At 37.6% G+C, this 21,060-nt stretch overlaps 1 protein-coding gene across 8 annotated transcripts in view; it reads right to left on the bottom strand.

The window, feature by feature from the left end:
- LOC101740578 (uncharacterized) overlaps positions 1–21,060 on the bottom strand; it is a 135,591-nt gene that overhangs the window by 77,207 nt on the left and 37,324 nt on the right. For 3 of the 8 annotated variants that reach the window (XM_038021143.2, XM_038021141.2, XM_038021142.2), the window contains exon 2: positions 9,531–9,550. The exons of the other annotated variants lie outside the window; for them this stretch is intronic. The gene's annotated coding sequence lies outside the window, so the exon portion shown is untranslated. The remainder of the gene's footprint in view (positions 1–9,530; positions 9,551–21,060) is intronic. 8 annotated transcript variants of the gene reach the window in all.

Here is a 21,060-nt window from a genome sequence, read left to right on the forward strand (position 1 = left end):
CAAAGGTGGCAACCTGTGCATTTGGAAAAAAAATAATTGATATGTCAATACAGATTGATTTGAATATAATCGTCTCCTTCAAAGAATACGGTTCAAAACCTGCATTAAATAAAGGTTAATAGTTAACCTGTTATTTATGTAAGATGTCGTTCCGAAGAGTTTTGTGACTGCCAATGGAATACAAAGTCAATAATTCGTTTTTCTGATTTACCAATAATTATCCAAAAGTCAGATTGCCGGCTTTGATAATAGTCGACTCATTTATGCCGCGGTCAGTCACAGTAGCAGCACCGGGAGGTAACGATTATTGTGGGTAATCCTTAAATCAATTGCACCGTCTGTTTATTACGTATTCGACGAACGGTTTACGAAAGTGGGCAATGGAAGTCTTTGAAACTAAGGACCGGGTTTCGTTGAAAGCGTTGATAGGTAATATAGATCTAATCCGTACATCAGCCCGCTGAGTTTCTCAGTCGTCTCAGCGGGTCGCGATTCCGATCTGGCAGTGGACTCATGCGTGAAGCAGCCGCTCTTGAGTTGTTAGGTCTCTCACCCCTCCTAGCTGAGCCCGTGTTCGCCCACCTGTCCTGGTGAAACTGAAAAGGCCTACGGACCACCAGTAATTCTACATTAATAACTAGCAGACAATAGGTAATATAGACGTTATCGTTGATAGTTCTAGAATCATGGCTGGCTTTGAGACAAGCATGCTGTGTAATATCCGCTCATAGCTGTGCGATATCGAAGGCAATAGACATAACTAGTGGTCGCCCGGTAGTCTAAATTCGACTATAATTGATTGAAATTTTGTACACTATCAAAGACTATTCTATAATCACAAATTTCGCCAAGACTACACTATAGAAAAATAATAATAAAGACAAACAATATTTAATCTATTCTCAATTTGATCACAGACGTCAAGAACAAAAGTTTGACAATAAATAGTATGCATGCGCGTGTGCGTCAAATACACGGTAGTGTGTGTAATGTTTTTTTTTTATTGATTTTATGTATTTTTAGGCATAATTTAAAAAAAAATATTAGCGTTGTGCACTCCTTCTCTATATTCTCTATAAATGTGGGAAATTTCATACTCCTCCGTCCGCGCAATTTTTGTAAAAAGGGATACAAAGTTTTTCCTTCACGTATTAATATAGACATCATAACAGTGCGAGTAGACAGTTAGCAAGAGGTTTTAGCCCCACAATTGAGTGATGGAGATTAGGGCTTAGATGCAAGAAATTGCGGGTGCTCCCCACTTTGATAAAGCGGCACGACACGAGAATCCTCTCATCGTGGCCGCTGGAAACTACATGGCCGATCCTACGGACCGAATGGTAAACAGTCGACGTCACCCAAAACACGTCATTTCGGATCTTCTTGATCCACTAACGGTGCTTTTAGGTACCTCAAGCATCGGTCATCGTCCTCGTCGAACCTATCGCTTGTGACGAAGGGCTCGACGAGTAAATTAACCCACTGAGTTTCTCGCCGGATCTTCTCAGTGGGTCGCGTTTCCGATCTGGTGGTAGATTCTGCGAAGCACGGCTCTCGCTAGGGTTCGTGTTAGCAACATCGTCAGGTTTGAGCCCCGTGCGCTCACCGACTAGTTAAGGTCACGCTGATATGGTCTTTCTAGACCATGAGCTTCGGTAGGAAACAAATTGGTTGTCTGTAAAGTCTGTTTACTGACGATAGTTGAACGTGACAACGTCATAAGAAAATACTGATGGAATGGTTTCATTTTTCAATTATAGCAATTATCGTTGCTATAAATAATTGATACCACATTCACTTTTCACCAAACTTCATACTTGTCGAAAACATGTAAATGTATTATTGCAGCTGTCTATACGGATGCATCGCTCACTCAAGTAGGAGAGAGACAGATGTCGACCGCGGCCGAACGCGGAGGCCGATTGTGCCTCTTTGTCGTTCGTTGCGCGCTCTCGCTTGCACTTCAAGTCTTAAATGGAACGCCTCAGGGCGAGGTAACTCCGCATGAGTCATGTTTTTTCGTGCGTGCAGCCGGCTCCATCGAATTATAAGACGTTGTCACGTCAAAAAGGGAGTTCATAGCGTATTTACGTAAACGCCGTCAAAAAAACCTAGGCCTTACCCCATCTTCCAATGAGATATCATTACTCTACGCTCCCGCTACCGCTTAATTACACTATTCCAACACACGCTTATAACGTAAACGAATCCGGTACTTTGTTATTTATCATTTAGTTTCGCAACACGGAAGCCAGGTTAGATCCATTGTCGAGAAACGGGGCATTCGAGACCGAAGCCGTAAGGACTTTAAAGCTATTGCTACTAATTTTCGTAATGCCTCCGAAGACTGTTCAAGAATGTTGTTAACGGTATAGCGCCGAGGTTATTACATATCATTATATTTTATTATGTATTCTTATTTTTATATCGGGTGATTTGCGCAGTTATTTTTATTTTTTATTTTTTATTGATTTAATGGGTGGACGAGCTCACAGCCCACCTGGTGTTAAGTGGTTAGTGGAGCCCATAGACATCTACAACGTAAATGCGCCACCCACCTTGAGATATAAGTTCTAAAGTCTCAGTATAATTACAACGGCTGCCCCACCCTTCAAACCGATGGTGATGGTACCTACCCGCGCGGACTCACAAGAGTTCCTACCACCAGTAATAAACTGCAGGCATAAATAAAGTTAAAATGCAGGCTGTAAGATATGAGCCAACAATATAAATGCTATAGCATTTTTTTTCTGAATAGTAAAACTTGGCTTTGTTTGGGATCTTTCTCTTACCTAATAGTTGGTAAGGGGCTATACTGGTATGAGCTCCCGGGCTCAACCTGAGACCATTGCTAGCACTGATGAGAGATTCGCGCTTCCGATCCGGTGGTAGATTCTGCGAAGCACTGCTCTTGCTAGGGCCAGTGCTAGCAACACTTCCGGTTTGAGCGCCGAGAGCTCACCTACACGCCAGAGTAAAGCTAAAATAGCCCCTCAAAGCTATCAGCATGGGTAGGAAAAAAAGAGATTCATCGGATGGGAAGTGGTGGTAGGACTCTGAATAATCTTCCGGCGCTAAGTAGATTTTTTTATCGCAGGAAGGGAACTACTGTTCACCAGACAGTAGGTTTTTTAGTTTTTTAATACGCTTTTATTAGCTGCTGACGTATGGATGTTAGTATGTAACAGAATCTTTGAACATGATTTTGACCCCCTTCAAAACGTCGGATTAACTCGAAATTTGGTATACTTATTAAGGATCGATGACAATTTAATATTGAAAAAAATAACAAAAAAATTGAAATTCAACTAAAAAATGAAACTTATAACAAGCTTTTTTTTTACAATAAAATCATTTTTTCTGACACTATTTTTAATTCAAATTTATTTTCTATTTTTTAGTTGAATTTTCTATAAAAGCGTATTTTGTTCGTTTTTTTAAACTATTATTTTTTATATTTAATTCAACACACTCATTAACGACATCGCTCCAACCCTTATTTAATAGAGTGTATGACTATATCTGCGTTGTCGTTGTCTGAGAACAACAAAAATAATAATATTCAGCTAGAATCAAAGTGCGGTCGGAATACATTCACAACGAAAAGAATTTACAGAAAATCTCGACAAATTTCGCACAGGTATCTGAGAGAGTCTGGTTTTATTTTTAGTTTTTGTTTTATCGTCTCCAAAACGACAAGCCTTGATGGCACAGGATGTGATTTGAATATTTAATTGTTTAACGATATACGCTACCGTTTGAATTTATTCGTTAACGGTTTTCTGGTAGTTGGCCTGATGGGTGTTATTGAATGCATAATTAAAAATTCGATATAAAATTCGATATAAGGTATGTCGGCGCAACGTCACTATTTAGTTAACTAAAAGTAGTTAACGAATGTCAACCACTGCTTAAGACGGTATTCAAGAGAATTCATGACTAAGCTAGCCTCACTTTCTATCATAAATACGAGTCACTATTATTGTCGCACAAAACATTCCGACTCGAGCAACCTAACGAGGCGGAGCTCTCTGTTGTTATCGCTGTACACTTGAAATGTAATATATGGAATTTATTGGCAAAGTGAGTTATTAATTATCGTTAATGTCATTATGAAAGGCAATGATAATGATAAAGAAAATGGTGTCAACAACGGTGACGTCATCATTTTAAAAATACCATGGGACCAGCCCATCCGCCATGTACATTCTTAAATTACTCGTCCTATCGACCGTTTTATTGGTCTATTCGTTAAGACCTCGATAAATGAGTTGTAAGTTTCAGTTTTACAATACTGAGACTGAATGTGTTGGAAGATGTGTAAACATAATTTCTAAACTAATCTATAATGTCAAAATAGTTCGCAATTTGCTCACTTGTGGCGCCACCGTCTTTGTTATCTATACTATAATATATAAATCAGTGGTTTTTACGGAAGTTCCGTTATAACTACTGAACCATGCATCCGATTGACTTGAAAGTTAGTATCCATGTAGAAAATACACGGACTTAATGGATAGGTTAATATTTATATTAGTGTTGAGCTCCCTACACCAGTTGCGGGGGCGTTAATGATGAGAATCTTTGTGGGGGTTAGAAATAATAATGTTAATTTTAAATATCCAGGGAAGCGGACGGGTACAGCTAGTATGTCTTTTTTGAAGTTTTTTCTGTTTGCATTAAACCGTTAATAATTTATTCTATTCCGGAGTATTATTTCAATAGACTGCCTCCTATAGGGGCAGTTTCATAGGGCCCAGCTTTCGGCTTGGTGGCAGCGGCAGGGCGCTCAGAAGGAAGAAGAGGTTTTCCTTTCCCGCCTCATAGTCCAAAGGTTACCCTAAACTTCAAACCGAAACGCATCAATGCTTCACGGCAGAAATAGTACCTACCCGTCCGCTGACACAAAACGACCCACCAACAGCTGTAGTGGTGTTTTTAACATAACGTTAATAGCCTTTGGCATGCTTACTACATTGACAATAAACTTAATAAAATCTGTTGAAATTTTGACACCCTGACGCGACATATAAATCCAAGTATTGAACGGTTTGACAGCTGTCATTGTGAACTAGACAGCTGTCAAATCGTTAACGGAAAATCATTAGGACCTTGATAATTGCGTGTTACACAATGCTATTACAGTGTTAATGTCGAAAGAAAAGTCATTTTTCGATGCACTGGCGTAGGTGTAAGTTCTGTCTATAGGAATAACAATGAAAAAATATCATGCTGTACATAAATGTTATGTGTTGATAGTAAATAAACAAAAAAAAAACATACCACGCTCGTATTATTTAGTACGAGAATTGTGAAGATTGTCATCAAATTATAATTTGCGTAATTAGTGGTGGTTGGACCTCTTGTGAGTCCGCGCGGCTGGGTACCACCACCCTACCTATTTCTGCCGTGAAGCAGTAATGCGTTTCGATTTGAAGGGCGGGGCAGCCGTTGTAACTATACTTGAGACCTTAGAACTGATATCTCAAGGTGGGTGGCGCATTTACGTTGTGGATGTCTATGGGCTCCAGTAACCACTTAACACCAGGTGGGCTGTGAGATCGTCCACCCAACTAAGCAATAAAAAAAAAAACACTTTCATACGAATTCGCACTTGGAGTTGAGATTTCTTGATTTGACTTCTTGAGAAACAAATTTAGACTGAATTATTTTTAAGCAATACACATCCTAAAAAGGCAAGCATATATTGAGCTTTGTGACACAATTTTAATATGCTTGTAATTAATTTCAAGCTGATTTATTGAGTTTGAGATATTGAAAACAATGATATCCGATCTTTTCACTTTTTTTGTATTCCGTAGACGGATGAATAAACTCACTGTCCACTTGGTGTCAAGTGGCTATCGGAAGCCTTTAGAAGTTACGTGAATCCCCACACACATCGTGCCATTTGGAGTCTATAACACATTTGTTTATTAACAGCGCAAATAAAATAAAAGGTTTGATTGTAATTATTCGATGGTATTTCTTCACTGTGGAAATTATTTGTGGGCATGTGATAAGTAAGTTTCATAACGACAATGCCAATTGTTATTGCGAAATACAGGTACCAACCTGTCTGCAGGATTTGTGTATAGACATAATCACATCGCACGATACGACTATACGAAGCATCGTATCCTTGTACCAAGCTTATTGTTAAGTCAATTTCATCATAAACTAATGTTACGCGCTGGGGTTCGGAATAAATAAATAAATCTACTAAATTACAAGTTAACACTGTATTAGCACTTAGAGCACTTTTTAAACTCTCAATTCGCTTCTTCCGCTTCGCTTCCGTTCGCTGTTTCATTTCGAGTAGTTCCGATTACTAACTAATTGCGTGCCATCTCTGCAAAACGATTTTATAGCCGATACCACATTCCTAGAATTATCGAGAATATTCAACACATTTCGAGTATTGTGTTTCCGCTATCTAACAATAGATGGCGTTGTACTTCCTGAGCGTTTTAGTTGCTACTAGATCCTTCGATATTCGTTCGACTATTCGGCGATAGATGGCGTTACTCTTACCGGCGTAACACTAATTTCATCTTGCCTGAGTAGAAATTTACGTATATTTAAACAATATATATAATATAAATTTAATTATAAAGTATCGCTTTGTCATTTATTACTGGAATATATCTCAAGCAACAGTTAGCATTCATGATTACGATATCGTATGACAAACTTTCACTCCATTCAAATTTTTCTCTGGCTTCGGCTCTTGAATAAGACAATGGGTCTACGAGTAATTGTTATGCGGCTTAAATGCTACGTCGCTGTCGAGCTGCGAAATCGGACGTTTGATTTATCGTCTAGCTGTCATAGCTGTCACGATGACAAGTTGTGTGATCTGTCAAAATTGATTTTTAAATTCGTTCTGCCTCCGAGTTTTCGTTTGGTTTTCTGGTGGAGATATAATGCCTACCGCAATTGTTGTGTTTTGGTAATAGGTTATTTAAAGAATTTTATTTACCACGTGAATAGGTAAATTCGGTTTAAGCAACTTAAAAATGAGATATCTCATAAAACAAAAAACAAAATGCATTTTAATGTTTGCCTAAATAGCCCGGGTGTACCTATGTACAACCATACTTTTTAGTTTTGGACCTGCGTCGCAAGTCGAATGGCATTCCCTGGGATATCCAATACCGATAACCAATTAATATTGGTCAGTGTCCCAAGCGGGTGCTTACTTGGTTTGGTCACTTCGAGTAAAATATACTCGTCATTATAGGTAGATGGCATACGGCGGATTAAGGTATGCAAAATGATCACCAGCTGAGGGGTCTTGACGAAAACCGTACTGTAAGCTATACTTATATTCTATATACTTCATCACCTTGTGAGTAAGAAAGTCGAGCAATAGTCGTATACTTGTCTTAGAAGTATTTTAGTGCGATATGTAATCCTTGTTACTATTGGAACAAGCGTCATTTTAACTAATTACTGGTCTTACGCTAACAAAGTAAAAGTCTTGTATCGGCGACTCGGCAAATTTAACTAAGACCGCAACACGAGGCTTAGGCATTTCGCAAAACAACCGTATCTTTCATTCGCGTTGTGTAGTCATTGACGCCTCCATTCAACAATGCTTTGTAATGGTACCGTCAGACACATTCGCAAATGTCGATTTGAGCACGTCTTACGTAACGATACGAATAAAAATGAAATTCGAACTGTTCTTTCGATTGTTTTGTGTCGACTTTAGAAAAAAGAGGGTTTGTAAATTGCATAATTTTACGTCAAGTACCTGTGTGAGTTTATCGTTCGCTCAATTTTTTTTATTGCCCTTGTAGGCAGACGAGCATACGGCCCACCTGATGGTGAGTGGTTACCGGCGACCATGGACTTCAGCAAAGCCAGGGGCAGAGCCAAGCCGCTGCCTACCGAAAAGTAGGTTCTCTGAAGTTCACTTTATGACGTGGATATTGCTCTTATCGACAAAGAATATAATGAGTAAGGTTCTTTTAGGGTAACGACTTTTTTAGGCAGGATGCCGAACCACCTACAAGGTGTGCGTGCCAGGAGGTACGCGGGGTATGTGGGACAAATCCAACCATCTAGCTTACGGTAAATCAAAGTCTCAGTTTTCTACTTTGCTATGGGAAGTATTGCTGGTATTGCTAGCGCCTTAGATGGGAATCATAGCGAGCTTTAGAAGAAGTGCATTTGAAGGTCGGTTACTAATGGAAGCCAGCATAGCAAAGCCAAGAGCACAGTTTAGATACTTGCTGCTTAGGAATCTTTACAAGGCTCGTTTTAAGATAGGTACGTAGCCTTCAGGGTATAAGGGAAACAGCAGACTGGATCAGGGTCTAGAGTCGGATGGTGCCTGGCAAAAGTGATCTGTGAAAATGATCTCTTATCATCCGTATATAAGTATAAAGTCGATGTGTAAGTGTGCGTTTGCCGATTGCAATGAAATTTTCAGAGAAACTTCGAATTGGTCTAGTAGGTGATTATACACAGTTTGGTAATGATCAGATTAAAGTCATATCAAAGATTGGCCACTAAAGCTGGCGGCGTTAGCTAGTTTATAATAATAATATAATGTCAATTCTGACGGCTTTAGTATATCAATAAGCCATTAATAAACCCGTGAACATGTCGCAAGCTGTCACTCAAAATAAGCTTTCACATAGAATTAGCTTACAATAGCTCTGGCTTAACATTAACATGCTAATCTGTTTTTATTGTACGCAGGGGCAATTATTGAATTAATTATTACGTTAACATTGTTTAATCATAGCTGAATTTCATTACGCGGTTAGTGGGTAGCAGGGTCACCGATATTCTCATTCTTGAGACTAAGTAGTCATGCGTTCCAGCTTATGCTCACTATTTGGTGATGTCCAGCATTCTTGTGTTGGTAATTATGAAACTAGATTCACGTATATCATTTTTCATCATAATTCTTCTGCCCTTCTCCCAGTCACCTGGGGTCGGCGCAACATGTTTTCTCCTTCCATACTCTTCTATCATATACCATTTCTTCGCTCACTCTCCTCTTACAAATGTCATTTTTCACGCAATCCATCCATTTCTTCTTAGTCTACCTCTTTATATCCTTCCACATTCATAGATAACAAACACTCTCTTACCAACCTCATTTTCATTTCGGCTCAATGATTGATGTCTTATTGGTCAAAAAGCTGTCTGATACTTCCATTATTGGCATCTCTAGCATCCAGTGAATCTTCTATTTATCATCATTAAGCATCAGTAGCATGATGTTCAAAACGGCGTTCAAAAATAAGGGGCTATATTCACTTCAATTATAACTGACTGTTATTATTTTATTGCCAATTTTATATCATAAAAGACTAATCAGACACAGCTCGCTAGAGCCTCGACGTTAAACCCCAAATACCCCATACCCAAGCAATCCTCAATTTACAAGCATGAACAAAATAGTCACGATTTTGTTTTCACAATAGATACCAGAAAAACTTGTAGATCCTGTTATGGCGTACAATTATTTTAATATCTTTTTGTGATGTATAAATTAGTTTAATACATACCCAGGGATGATTGGTGAATTCTGTAACAAAAAAAAAAAAGTTAAAAAAACGGAAAGCTAAAAAAACAAAAAAAAAACATTCAAGGCTATGAATGCTGTAATTTGTGTTGGGATCATAAATTGGGTATTTTTGTTCGATCAATCAATGTATGGTCAGATGTTCGTAAATAATAGGTGTCTATTTGGTTAATTTCTTATATATTAATGCCGTTTATCACTGTTCAATCGCCTTATTTCTGTGAAAGTTAAGGACAACTACTTTTTAGAAACTAGTCAATAGATAATTACTTGCGACTAGGATACTATAGAATCGGGCTACATTTTTGCATGTGTTCGCAGATTGCTGATAAATGTGGTTGCTGTTCAAACATGCAGATTATGTAGTGTAGAAGAAGTAGGGGAGAAGTGATAATGCGGTGTATGACAGCCTAAGATATATACAATTTGTCCGTGCAGCAGTATTGGAGACTTAAGAGGGGTGAAATATGGGGATTTTTATCGACAAATCACTATCCCAATTTTCTCTTGGCCCCTCCACACTAGAATGGCAGCCATTTTGTTTTTTTTTACTTCGCAGCTCAGGCGCCTGCACTGATTTAATCATTGTTATCGACGTAGACGTCTTAGGAAGACGATAGAGGTGTCATTTAAAAGCTATGTAGACGATCAATCAATGATACATTTTATTCAAGATCTTTTTCACAAAATAACAAAAAAGGTATTAATTAACCTAAAAATTCAAAATTTTTATTGCATTTTTTTATTTTTTTCTTGAATACTAACCCTGTCAGTCAGAGTGAAATTTAGTGGAATGACACATAAGTACGACATGTATTTAAACAACCAAATAATAAAGCTATTAATAAAGAACAGCACTAAAAAAAGCGCCCTATTTTCTATTATACATTATGTAATGTTACTAAAATATAAGGCGATGCTGTACCTTCACATGGGTAATGACCTTAATTCCGTTTACTAAAACACAAAAACAAATTGTGGATTACTATTGCTATTGATGATTGAGACTAAAATAGAAAAATAGTTAAAATTACTTTTAGTTCGACTTTCCAAATATTTTACAGTTATAGTTACGAATACTGTAGTGGTAGTAGAATAGTAGTACTGTGGTAGTAGAATAGTAGTACTGTAGTAGTAGAATAGTAAAAGTAATATTAATTTTGTCTACGACTCGATACTTCGGCTTTCGATAAAGCCGAAGGAAATACTATTGAAATGTCGTCTTTATGTTTCATAGTGGGCGTACCTATTCAGAGCCCACCTCCTTTTAGTCGGTAACTGGACAACACAAAAGCGACTGTAGATTTTATGACATTAGGTCGAAGTCTAGATAGAATTAAACTTGTTATACTACCCTTAAAAACTACGATTTTTTTCTTACGAATTAGACAGGGTGGTTCTAGTCAAGGTTCAATTTTATGTACACGATCATGTACCGAGCTCAGATCTCGTTACGACACAGATTTTTCTATTGTGAAATACAGTACAGTGTTGGATCTCGCCACAATTATTTTTAATAACTTAATTTTGAATTTGCTGTTGTGCTATTTTAGCTTGTGCAATCAACGCTGTGGCGTTTGGCAGTTACGGGTCTCTATGGGCGATGTTTTATGAGGTTTGATTTGTAAAGCATTCACTTAATTGGGTTTTGTAGTCATTTAGGGTATTTAATGGCGTTGGTGTGTTAATTATTCTTGAGATAAATGAGCCAAGGTTTAAAATTGTAGGCGATACGAAAGTTTTATTAACATGGATTTCTAAAGAAGTTGGGAGGACTAGATAGCAAATTTATCCAAGTGGCAGGATTTTAACAGGTCTCCATTCATGTTTTGGTCTAAGAACTGTAGTAGACGCTTACATAACATGCAAATTAACAACTTAACGTCATAAAAATTGCATTGCAGTAGATTGGCAAGTACTTTTACGGCCAATGTGATTGTTAATTGTTACCATTATAAATAGCCACGCCACTGCCAACTAAGAATTCTTTACAATCTTCACTCGCGTATAGAGTTCACACTAAGACTCAAATTTAGATATTCGTCTATTTACAATAACGCCAAACAGTAATTAGAATACAAATCACCATTCTGTTAAAATTTAGAAACAAAAAATCTTCTTCTAAACCCGGATACTGGTTTAGTGTATCGGAAACATCAAGATCAACATAGCCCGCGTCGACTTTCACTTGTTCTATACCTACTTAGGTGCAAGATTGAACTTAAGCCTATACGCAGCCTAAATCTAGGACACGCATGCAATGCCAGAAAGCGAACGTGTTATGTTGACCGACAAATATCTACCTCAATAATTATTGATCCGTTGATTTATAGATTCTAGAAGTGCCTTTTCTTGGTAACAAAGGTGAAGGTTTTTTTTTATTGCTTAGATTGGTGGACGAGCTCACAGCCCACCTGGTGTTAAGTGGTTACTGGAATAGACATCTACAACGTAAATGCGCCACCCATTTTGAGATATAAGTTCTAAGATCTCAGTATAGTTACAATACGTATAGTTCTGGTAATTAGCTGAATCTAGTTATTACGTGTGTTGCATTAAAGCTTGCTTCCTATTCCTGTCGTTTAGGTACAATGTGTACAAAAATATGGTGTAATTTTAATGGTTTTAGCTCGAACGATTTTGCATTTCAATATATTATTATGTTAATTATAAAAATTGCGAGGCGTACCTTCGGGTCTACCACGTGCAATACGAAATGAAAAGTATACTCGCATTTCATAATGCTAACAGCAAATGCAATCATTTCACAATTTAAAATAAACTTGACTTATATTCGCGATGTTTATATCTCAATGAGCAAAGACGTGTAATGAAGTTGCTACTATAATTTAAATTTTGATTTTTTGCCTTATTTGGTTAATCAGTTATATTAAGATAATTGAATATTTTTGACAGCAAATAAATAGATGCTTGCTGATGGCAGGATTTAATGTAAAAGTATGGATATTTTTATCGAAAAGCAATCACGCGTTTTGATTTGAAAGGTCGGTGTGCCGACTAAGAACGCATTCCAACTTGGCACACACATTGATGTATACAGGCTTAATTTGTCCCTTAAAAACGTAAAAACTACCATAAAAACTAAACATTTAGAATATATAAACGACGCTTTTCCTTTATTTAATTAATTTCAATCGATAGGTACACCGCGTGTAGCTTGTTTCCAAATGATCCACCTGATGGTTGTCTGGAAGAGATCGCTCTTAGCGATAAGACCGCCAATTGTACTTTTTTGTATTTAATGTTTCGCATTTTTTATTTTTCTTGTGCACAATATTCTCTCTAGAGAATATTTTCTCTCTCCCTCCTCTCTCTCTCTCTCTAAAGAATGCACCACAGAGTGCCCTAGTCTGCTATATTGCTACATAATGGAACTACAGACAGCTATGAATTCAGATCAATTTCGCTTCCATTCTATTACAACCAGACATACTTTCAATCTCAATCAGACATATTCGAATCCAATACAAATCTTATAATCACATTAATTAAGAACTGAGGTCGAATTCTTTCGTACCAATGCTTTGCTCTGATTGTCTGACCTCTTTGCATTAATTGCGATTGTGGGCGTAGGTTCGTCGACCCATTGACATATTGAGAGAAAAGTCCTTACAATAAGCATTCTCTCAACATTCGGTGAACACGACAAAGGCTTTTACTCCATTGTTTCCTGTTGGTCTGCTGTGACAGTTTTTGTGGATTTAGACATGTAAAACGGCTTATGTAAAAATAGTACTTAGATGAATCTAATTGTATACAGCGCCCATCGGGTGACTGACATGACCATGGCATAAAAAAGATATATTATTTTTTTTACCACCTTTTCATGGTAGATAACCACATAGCGATCTTGGTGGATCAGTGGTGATCGACTAACTTACACACATTATGTGAATGTTAATTCCCAACTTCATATATAGGTATGAAGTCTATTTGTATTGCATTTGACTGACTCGTTAGTGCAGAGTAGTAGCGGCTCTGGCTGTTACGCTGAGGGTCTCGGGTTCGATTCCCACATCGGGCAACAATTGTGTGATGAACAGGTTTGTTTGCACTTTGTTCAGGTGCTTGTTATCTATGTACATATATAAATATTTAAACACATATAAGTATGTTCATCAGTCTCTGGTACTCATAACACAGGGAATCCTAAATGATGGCTAGGTGACCGTGATTTGTTCCTAACTATTTATTTATTATTGCATAACGTCTATCACCATTTAAATAGGAACGCGGCTCAACGACAGAAAAAAAGGAACATAATGGTACTAGCCCTTATGTACTCACAATATCATAACACCTATAATATTTAAGAAGTACTACTCAAAACAACGAGTAACTAAAACACATTCGACACACCTTAGTTGTCTAAAAACACATTAACATACCTAAATCCTGATCTACACCACAAAAAACCGTATCATCCATATAAACTGAAATCGAGAACCAGTAGTTATGCTTCTACAATCGACATCCTTATACAGGCTTACGTGGGTGGACCTGTCGTACAATACGACAACATGCGTCCGATGTTCAAAACAATAAAATTAACTCTGTTCAAGCATTGTAAGGTTTTGATCGGAGTTTGATGGAAGCCACGTGTAAGGTTAAAGCGCACGATTTGTTTACATCCATTCCTTTGTTCGCGTTTTGCTTCGTTGTTATCTAAGTGTCGTCATGGAAGAGAAAGTTGCTTTTGTCAAACCCACTGATATAAATACTGGTTTTAAGGTTTCGTGTGCTTAGAGAAATTGTTGAAAGGAAATGTTGTGCTGAATTGGATGCTTGTTTATTTGAATGGTGAAGTATTCGTTGCTATTCAATTTTCAACTCTATGTCTAAATGTACTTGGTATATACTGTTAGCTAGTCTTCAATGGGTCGACATGGCGGCTGGTGGTATTAAGTAGATAATAGAATCGACCATAGACAAAATTGGTTGAATGCTGATATATTAACTTAAAAATAATCATTGTTTTCATCTTTGTTTTTTATTAATCATATAAGAAATAATTAAAATTACAAATTTAAAAGGTGAAACTTTTAACATTTTTATCCGTCAAGTTAACACCCACAAAGCATTACGCTGAAGTATTTAAGAACACACAAATAAAATTCACATTTGAATGTGAAGTGCATTTGTGTGTATTTGTTTTGACCTCAAATGACGTCACAAATGATTTCATTTTTATTGGATTAGCTGTTGTCCTATGCCACAAATGCCTGAATACTTTAAAGGAAAAATGATAGTATGCTGTATCTAAGCTTTTTTAACTCTTTTTTTTATTGTTTAGATGGGTGGACGAGCTCACAGCCCACCTAATGTTAAGTGGTTACCGGAGCCCATAGACATCCACAACGTAAATACGCCACCCACCCTGAGACATAAGTTCTAAGGTCTCAAGTATAGTTACAACGGCTGCCGCACCCTTAAAACCGAAACGCATTTCTGCTTCACGGCAGAAATAGGCAGGATCGTGGTACATACCCGTGCGGACTCACAAGAGGTCCTACCACCAGTAATTATGCAAATTATAATTTTGCGGGTTTCATTTTTATTACACGATATTATTCCTTCACCGTAGAAGTCAATCGTGAACATTTGTTGAGTACGTATTTCATTAGAAAAATTGGTACCCGCCTGAGATTTGAACACCGGTGTATCGCTCAACACGAATGCACTGGACGTCTCATCCTTTAGGCCACGACGACTTATTCTGTTAACTTACATTAAAAAATATTAATTGAAATTACTTTTACACCGGAATGAACTGCATGAATGTTCTAGAATGATGACCATCACCGCAATCACCACCGCAGTGGATACGATTAAGACCAAGAAGAAAGATTTTTATTACACGACGTTATTGAAGTGAAACTCGCATCCACTCCACTCGCACTCCAGTGCATCGCACACGAATGCACCGGATGTCTTATCCGTTAGGCCACGACGACTTCAAAATAGGCCCTATCTACATTAACTACTGGAGGTAGGGCACCTAGTAAGCTCACAGTATTAGATTCTACTTAATCTAATTTAATTGATTCGTGCTTATTTAATTACCTGCCTATATTTACCTTGCCTATTTGTGCTGCAAATGATACTGTATAACTATAGCTTAGACTTCATGTATCAAGGCGATGGTGGCAGTCACGGTGTAATATCTATGCGTTCCGATAGTCACATAAAATCATGTGGGCTCGATCACCCATCTACGTCATATATCATCAATAAGTCCACTTTCTGTTATAACAAGTCATTCCCTAAGGGTGAATCATCGTTCCTAATGCAGTTATGCAATTAACTACGGATTTCACAATGCTCTGTTTTAGGGTATTTATTTAATTGGGTACAAGATGTACTCCATCTCTTAATGTATCTGATAGTGTACACGGTTTTTGGGAACATGGCTGTCAAACTTTTTTTTTACTGGTGGTAGGACCTCTTGTGAGTCTGCACGGGTAGGTACCACCGCCCTGCCTATTTCCGCCGTAAAGGAGTAATGCGTTTCGGTTTGACGGGTGGGGCAGCCGTTGTAACTATACTGAGACCTTAGAACTTATATCTCAAGGTGAACGGCGCATTTACGTTGTAGATATCTATGGGCTCCAGTAACCACTTAACACCAGGTGGGCTGTAAACTCGTCCACCATCTTAGCAATAAATAAAAAAAAAGATAAAAACTTAGGAGTTTTAATGTCATTGATCTTACCTCATACCCTTCAACGATCAGGCTTAAGATCAATTTCGATATACCAATTACAATGATGCACATTTCATTGCTATCATCACGTGCTTAAACAATGGACTGTCAATCATGATTAAACAGTTTTCGAAACCACGTCTGCTTGATATTGGCAATCCCTCACCGATCCGATCTGGCTGTTCCTCGAACGCTCTGGTCCCCGATACGTGTATCGATATATCAAATGCTTTCATAGCTATTGTTCGGGCCGGTCGTTATATCGAAAGTTTTGACAGCCGGTCCAGTGACAAAACGTGACGATAAAGACCTTGGCTATGGCGAATCGATTATAACTAGTTTGAATACCCGATCAACGGTCAGCTAGATAATCGATCTTTTAAATGGGACATTTCGGGGCACGTGGGCGTTTTGGGCTTTGTTTTAATTTATCGATTTGGTCTAAGCTATCATTAAGCGAACTCTAATGTGCGGTTCGATTTTGACTTTGCATCGGCAACTACTTATGATTCTTGTATTCGAGTTTGGAATTAAACTTCCATTTAACTTTCATTTAACTTTCATTCGTGCGTTGCGACCGTAGATAGTGGACGTCTCCGTGGTTGTTGTGGCATTATCGTTTCATTTAAGTTTAAATTTGTTAATTTTAAATTGTGATTGGTCGTTTTCAATTCATCGGTGGCTCCTTGTTCTTCCTTAACGTTTTTAACAGCTGACTCCACCTTTTGGGCGGTGTAACAGAGATAGAAGCTTGGTAAGATACGCCTTAGCTTTCTTATTGTGGATGCCTCTCGCTTGAGCCTGCCTGTGGGTGCTTGTTTGCTTGACACGCGTGTGCGCTTTGAGTGTGTCGAGTCGAAGAAATTACAAACATTCAAAAAAGTACTCGTGTGGCCGGGCGTGAACTTGCGTCGCTGGACCTGCGTTTGGTCGTCGCCCTGTTGCTCCAACAATTAACTGAACTCACCTGCTAAATTATACATTGCCTTCATATTACTTTGAATCTAATCTCGTAATTTATAATTTATTATGGAGTACACCTGCTGTAATAAAGTGGTCAATACTCGTGACAATAAGAAGTCAACCTTGGTGTGTACAGTGTGTAGAAATTATTATCATATCGGCTGTGTTCTTCCTGCAAAAAAGGATTGGACGCCGGATTCAGAATTTAAGTCTACATGGATATGTCTTAATTGTGCGACTAGATCACGCACTGTTAATGATGACACTCCTGTCCGAGGTAATGTGAGGCCTCGAGCACCTGATACATCCAATGTTACGATGAGACCGTTGCGTACTGGATCCAGGGAACGTGAGGGACCTGAATTACAGGTTGTCCCTTTGGAACAGGTCAGGAGTATAGTGCGCGCGGAAGTCCAGGAAGCTGTTGCTTGTTTCAGGGACACTATTCTTGAACTCAAGAGTGAAATCTCAACTCTTCGTGATAGTGTCTCCTTCATTAGTGACAAGTATGAAGCCATATCAAATAAATTTCTTGAGTTTAATGACCATCTGAAAGTTATTCCAACACTCAAAAACGAGCTCAGTATACTGGATTCAAGAATACAATCCATTGATTCTCAATTCAACTTAAAAGAGCAGTGGAGCAGGAGATCTAATATAGAAATTCTGGGTATCCCCGAAAGGAAAGGCGAAAATCTAATAGAATTGGTCTCGAAAATTGCCGAGAGGGCGGGTTTTGCCTTGAATCCTCAGATAGACGTCGATTTTGTTACAAGGGTTGCGCCGATGGACAGAAGCAGTAGCAGATCAAAGCCAGTTATTCTTAGATTTGTATCCCGATATAGGAAGGATGACATGTTGGCTAAATTGCGGAGATTGAAGGAATTGAAATCTTCTGATATTGGATTCCCACATGATTCATCTAGGCTTTATTTTAATGACCACCTCACGAAAAATAATAAACTTTTGTTAAAAAACGTAAAACATTTAGCCAAGGAAAAATTTTATAAATACGTGTGGGTACGTAATTGTACTGTACTGGTGCGAAAAAACGATGTTAGTCCGCCAGTCGTGATTGCTTCCCAAGATGATTTAAAAAAAATTATATAGGTGTTTTCCTTATTATTATATTCATTATTTTTAAAGTACATGCTATTTTTTGTAATGTAAAATATATCATAATTTTGTTTTTTTCTTTTCAAAAGTTGATGATCGGACTATTTCAGTTTTTTGAGAAACTTTTAAATGTTTTTTTAACTATTTTAATAACATTATTATGTAAGGCTTGTTATGATATAGCAACATACTTATTGTTTAGCATTGGAGAATTTTTTATTTTGTTCGTTTGGAACTTTTACTCCTGGGGTGGGTGTTTGATTAATGTTGAGATCTATATTCTCGTTTGTGTAGGTACTTATATATTGACATGTCAATTATTATGCTGTGGTTTGAGCCGTGGACTATTAATACTGTTGGTTAATTATTTATATGATCTATTTTTTCTCTCTCTCTCTAATGGCTAATTTAAAGATTTTTTACCAGAACGTTCGTGGTTTACGTAGTAAAACTAATTTGTTTTATAGAAACATTATTTTATGTGATAATGATATTATATGTCTTAGTGAGACATGGTTAATGCCGGGTATTTATGACTCGGAGTTGTTTGATGAGCGTTTTGTTGTTTACCGTTGCGATCGGAACTATAACTCTCGAAATGATTCTTTGGGTGGCGGGGTACTTATTGCTGTGCGTAGAGGAATTACCGTTTCTAATTTAACCTGTCTCCCTTCCAACAGAAACCGATCAGCTGATATTATTTCGATAAAAATAAATATTAAGCACAATAACGTTAGTAAACTACTCCATCTTTACTGTTGCTATTTTCCTCAATGTTCCTCTCAGTTTGAAGATGAAATTGGTTTTTTTGAGGATATTTCTGACACAATTATTACTAATCCCGGTGACGAATTTTTGTGCGTCGGCGATTTCAATATAAGGAATGCTTCTTGGGAGCTGATCGGTGTTGATGGACCTGCTAGACTCTTGAATGGTGATCGGTGGGACTCACTTGTCTTTGGTCTTTCTAATTTTTTAGCTTTTAATAGTTTTAAACAATTTAATTCGATTTCTAATATAAATAAAAGATGCTTAGATTTAGTAATAAGTAATTGTGCTTGTAAGGTTGTTCGTTCGTCCCTTCCTCTTGTATCTGAGGATGATCATCATCCAGCCTTAGATATTCAGATTCAGGGGTTAGACGTGAGACCCCTACGTTCTCCTGGCCGGTCCATATTGCTTTTTCATAAAAGTGACTACTCTATTATTAACGAGGAACTTTCGAAAATTGATTGGAAACAATCTTTTATGAATTTAGATGTCGACATGGCCGCGGGCAAGTTTCATGAAATCTTAGACAAGATTATTTCTGATAATGTGCCTGTGAAGGTCGTAAGAGGTAACTCCAATTTCCCTTACTGGTATTCCTCTGCTTTAATCAAGTTGATTAAAGAAAAAAGAAAATTTCACAGGAAATGGAAATGTTATGGTCGATTGGCCGACTATTCAAGTTTTTCTGTTCTTCGTGATAGACAAAAAGCCTTAAAAATTTGCTGTTACAATGCACACATAACAAAGTGTGAGGATGATATCTTGAAGTGCAGTAAGCAATTTTGGAGATTTGTTAAATCCAAGAGGAGTGCTGGGGATTTTCCTAACGAATTGTTCTTAAATGATAGGTGCTCATCTGATGGTTCTGAAATATGTAATTTATTTAATGTTCATTTTGGTTCTGCCTTTTTAACTAACAATACACAGTCAGCATCATCGTTAAGTTATACCCCTGCTTCTTACGACCTTAACTGTGTAGATATTTCTTCATTTTTTATTTCGGTGGGTAAAGTCAAGCAATATTTAAAAAATCTTGATATTTCCAAGGGTGCTGGTCCGGATGGTATTCCGCCTGTTTTTTTGCGACAATGTTACGCTCAGCTGTGTTACCCTTTGCATCTTCTTTTTAATCACTCATTATCAACTGGTGTTATGCCCCGTATTTGGAAGCGGTCGTTCGTGGTGCCAGTCTTTAAGAGCGGTGATAAACATAACATAGCTAACTACAGACCAATTTCTAAAATTTGTGCCATCCCTAAGATGTTTGAACGTATAGTTTATGATTTTTTATTTCCATTGATTAGGCCTCATATTATAGAGCAACAGCATGGTTTTATAAGCCATAGATCTACTGAGACAAACCTCTGTGAGTTTTTGGATTATGTATTGAGCTCCATGGAGGATGGTCATCAGGTTGATGTGGTGTACACGGATTATTCCAAAGCGTTCGATCGAATAAATTTTGACATCTTGATTGAGAAATTGCATGGACTTGGGGTCCACGGTGATTTGCTGCGATGGCTTGAGTCTTATGTTAGAGATCGCAGTCAGGCTGTGACTTTCAATGGTTTTTGTTCATCATTTGCACCTGTTCCCTCGGGAGTTCCTCAGGGCTCTCATCTCGGTCCTATGTTATTTAATATATATGTCAATGACGTTTCGAATGTTTTCAGGAAATCCAAATTCATTATGTACGCTGATGACAAAAAAGTATATAAAGTTATAAAGTCCTTAAACGACTGTTTGGAATTACAGGATGATTTGAACAACTTATTTGTTTACTGTCAAAATAACTTACTCACAGTGAATACTAATAAGTGTACTATTATAACATTCTCACGTGGAAGATCGAATATCTTGTATGACTATTCTATTAATGGTCAAACTTTGGTACGCACCACAGTTGTTCGTGATTTGGGTATTTATTTGGATTCCAGTT

Source organism: Bombyx mori, chromosome 28 (assembly GCF_030269925.1).
Source record: "Bombyx mori chromosome 28, ASM3026992v2".
NCBI classification, from domain to species: Eukaryota; Metazoa; Arthropoda; class Insecta; order Lepidoptera; family Bombycidae; genus Bombyx; species Bombyx mori.